Source organism: Pseudophryne corroboree, chromosome 9 (assembly GCF_028390025.1).
Source record: "Pseudophryne corroboree isolate aPseCor3 chromosome 9, aPseCor3.hap2, whole genome shotgun sequence".
Classification (NCBI taxonomy): Eukaryota; Metazoa; Chordata; class Amphibia; order Anura; family Myobatrachidae; genus Pseudophryne; species Pseudophryne corroboree.
The window spans coordinates 183,993,762-183,998,114 of NC_086452.1; the positions used below are offsets into that span (position 1 = coordinate 183,993,762).

General features: G+C 43.0%; 1 pseudogene; it reads right to left on the reverse strand.

Annotated features, from left to right (window-relative positions):
• Nucleotides 1-1,057: 1,057 nt before the first annotated feature.
• Nucleotides 1,058-1,176, reverse strand: LOC134964874 (5S ribosomal RNA; annotated as a pseudogene).
• Between the last annotated feature and the right edge of the window lie 3,177 nt (nt 1,177-4,353).

The window sequence follows — 4,353 nt, forward strand, 5'->3', positions numbered from 1 at the left end:
GGTTGCACAATTTTGAGGTGGCGCCTTGTCATAGTGTATTCATAACTACATTTTCCTATTTGCTCTATTTGTTTGTGTGATGTGGTCACCCTGTTTGAGTCTGCGCTGCTGGGGTCCGTATTAGAGACAAGCGCTGAGTGTTGAGCGCTGTCTGGTTTATAATGTCTATTTAACTATATGGCGAGCTGCGTCGCTTCCGGTGACGTCAGTGCATTCCACAACAGGTGGAACACACAGCACTTCCGGCCAGAGCCGATTATCCAATTTAGGTGTTGGTTTTATTCTTTGTGCTTATTATGATACAGCTTCCTACATTTATCTAATGCGCTGATGCAGGTGTATAAGGTGCCAGCTTTTTGGTGTGTGTACTGTAATGAACATGAGTCTTGTTATGTTTGATTCAATTAAGTACCCATAATGCTTTTGTGACATGATTGGTAATTGAAAGGGGTATATAGGTCTGCCTTTGGTGATGGGTGTCATTCACTCCTCTGGCTGTTTGGTGGATGGTTCATTGTGCTGATATGTCCCGATGAAGATCCTAAGGCATTGAAACGTCGACCATGTCTTTATTTGCACTTCATAGAACTTTATTAAAACAGCCTGCTTTTATTGGTGAGTGCCTAGATGGAATTTTTATTCTATAACAGGGGGTGTGGTCTTTTATAAGAGCAAAAAGACAAAGGCAGCTATATATATCTTTTCTAGGGCACACTTATGAAAAAATTATAATAAGATGATAAGATATGAACGTATGACTATATTAATACTTAACTTTTATGAGATATACTTAAAAGGAGAGGGAGAAGGCAATTATAGATAAATAATTATTCAAAGCATAATTGCTGCAATTTCTGGCGATAAGAATTAGGTGAGTGAAATTATGTTTATTTTCTTAATGACCTAGGAATTTCCTTAATTGAGAACATTTTTGGGACTAAGGTAACTCCGTTAGGTTCAGCTGTAGCCTGTCAGACTATCACAATTAAATGAGTAGAGATTGGATACCTGGATCTGCACAGAAAACCGAAAGGACACAAATGACTGGAGAGTAAAATACCTACGGTACCTAGTATTCCCTGTTGGTCTCCCAACCGGCTACTGACCAGGCCCTGCAGTGTATGGCTTCCAAGATCAGACGAGATTGGGCATACTCAGTGCGGTTTGACCGTAGGTGGGTAAATCTCCAGTCTGTGCAGTCAATTCCAGTGTGCAGGTACTCATACAAATCACTTATATTAAACACATCATAAATGCCTGAATTGTTGTTGGTATAAGAACAGAGCATTGAACCCCATTTGTGCTGATTGCTATAATACGGAGAGCAAGAGAAATCAGGCAGTGATGTAAGTAAAGTAAATAGATATGATAGTCTAACAGGGATTGATCCCCAATACTAGATACATAAGATTCAGTGCAATGAGGAACACACAAAAGATATGATAGTCTAACAGGGATTAATCCCCAATACTGGATATATATGATTCAGTGCGGTGAAAAAGCACACAATATTCTAATAAACATTTGTTTCCAAATGTAGATATCCTGTGGTTATATCACATTTTAGCAGAGTCACTATTCAAAGATAATTCAGCAATCCTAGAGATATACCAGCTTTCATGGGAGGAAACAAAATTTTCCAATGTTTACAAGGTGTTGCTTTCACAGTGAGTATTCCCAGTAGACAAAGGGGGAAACGTTGTTATATGGCCAACAGATCAATATTTAAAACAAGCCAAGATACAAGTGGACGATCAATCATGCTATCAGAAGAGTCTCTTTGATCCAACAGAGAATTATACTAAATCATACATGAATATCATTGACAGGGCCTATCAAACAGGTATAATCACCAAATCAGAACACGAGTATCTATCGGTCAACAATCCTCGAGTACCGACCTTTTACCTTCTACCGAAGGTACACAAGAACCTCAGAGACCCTCCAGGCCGACCGATTGTCTCGGGTAATGGCGGCCTTCTTGAAAGGCCCATTCCTAGTGGAATGGGCCTTAACTGATTTTGGCAGCGGCAATCCAGCTGCCAAATGAGCCTGCTGAATTGTATTACAGATCCAGCGAGCAATAGTCTGCTTTGAAGCAGGAGCACCAAGCTTGTTGGAATCATACAGGAAAAAACAATGTGTTCCCTAATGCACACCGAGTGAAAAATATTACTACATAATAGTCAGATAATACGGAGATCTTAGTTGCATTAGGGAACACATTGTTTTTTCCTACACAGAATTACCCCTCCCTTTTAGCACCTGAGTGACATTACAATCTGATTGAGCAGCTTTCCATTTTGTGCATGTAATCATACAGAATAAACAAAGACTCTGTTTTCCTGACCCTAGCCGTTCTGGCTACATAAACCTTCAAAGCCCTGACTACATCAAGCAACTCAGAATCCTCCAAGTCCGTAGCAGCCACAGGCACCACAATAGGTTGGTTTATATGAAAGGATGAAACCACTTTCGGCAGAAATTGTGGACGGGTCCGCAATTCTGCTCTATCCGCATGGAAAACCAGATAGGGGCTTTTATGTGACAAAGCCGCCAACTCTGACACATGCCTAGCCGAAGCCAAGGCTAATAGCATGACCACCTTCCACGTGAGATATTTCAACTCCACCGTTTTGAGTGGTTCAAACTAGTGGGATTTCAGGAAACTCAACACCATGTTAAGATCCCAAGGTGCCACTGGAGGCACAAAAGGGGGCTGAATATGCAGCACTCCCTTTACAAACATCTGAACTTCAGATAGAGAAGTCAACTCCTTTAGAAAGAAAATGGATAGGGCCGAAATCTGGACCTTAATGGACCCAAATTTTAGGCCCAAATTCACTCCTGACTGTAGGAAGTGAAGGAAACGGCCCAGCTGGAATTCCTCCGTAGGGGCATTCCTGGCCTCACACCAAGCAACATATTTTCGCCATATACGGTGATAAAGTTGAGCTGTCACGTCCTTCCTAGCCTTTATCAGCATAGGAATGACCTCCTCTGGAATGCCTTTCTCCGCTAGGATCCGGCGTTCAACCGCCATGCCGTCAAACGCAGCCGAGAAAAGTCTTGGAACAGACAGGGCCCCTGTTGCAACAAGTCCTGTCTTAGAGGAAGAGGCCACGGGTCCTCTGTGAGCATTTCTTGCAGATCTGGATACCAAGTCCTTCTTGGCCAATCTGGAACAGTGAGTATCGCACTTTAAGATAGAATTTAGATTCTGGTGTGCTCTGGCTCCTCCCTCTATGTCCCTCCTCCAGACCTCAGTTAGAGAAACTGTGCCCGGAAGAGCTGACAGTACAAGGAAAGGATTTTGGTAATCCAGGGCAAGATTCATACCAGCCACACCAATCACACCGTATAACTTGAGATAAACATACCCAGTCAACAGTATGAACAACAACAGAGCAACAGGTCAACCCTGATGCAACCATAACATAACCCTTATTTGAGCAATAACTATATACAAGCATTGCAGAAGAAGTCCGCACTTGGGACGGGCGCCCAGCATTCACTACGGACTACGAGAAATAGATTTACCGGTAAGTAAAATCTTATTTTCTCTAACGTCCTAGTGGATGCTGGGGACTCCGTAAGGACCATGGGGATTATACCAAAGCTCCCAAACGGGCGGGAGAGTGCGGATGACTCTGCAGCACCGATTGAGCAAACACAAGGTCCTTCTCGGCCAGGGTATCAAACTTGTAGAACTTTGCAAAAGTGTTTGAACTTGACCAAGTAGCCGCTCGGCAAAGTTGTAATGCCGAGACCCCTCGGGCAGACGCCCAAGAAGAGCCCACCTTCCTAGTGGAATGGGCCTTAACTGATTTTGGCAGCGGCAATCCAGCTGCCAAATGAGCCTGCTGAATTGTATTACAGATCCAGCGAGCAATAGTCTGCTTTGAAGCAGGAGCACCAAGCTTGTTGGAATCATACAGGAAAAAACAATGTGTTCCCTAATGCACACCGAGTGAAAAATATTACTACATAATAGTCAGATAATACGGAGATCTTAGTTGCATTAGGGAACACATTGTTTTTTCCTACACAGAATTACCCCTCCCTTTTAGCACCTGAGTGACATTACAATCTGATTGAGCAGCTTTCCATTTTGTGCATGTAATCATACAGAATAAACAAAGACTCTGTTTTCCTGACCCTAGCCGTTCTGGCTACATAAACCTTCAAAGCCCTGACTACATCAAGCAACTCGGAATCCTCCAAGTCCGTAGTAGCCACAGGCACCACAATAGGTTGGTTTATATGAAAGGATGAAACCACTTTCGGCAGAAATTGTGGACGGGTCCGCAATTCTGCTCTATCCGCATGGAAAACCAGATAGGGGCTTTTATG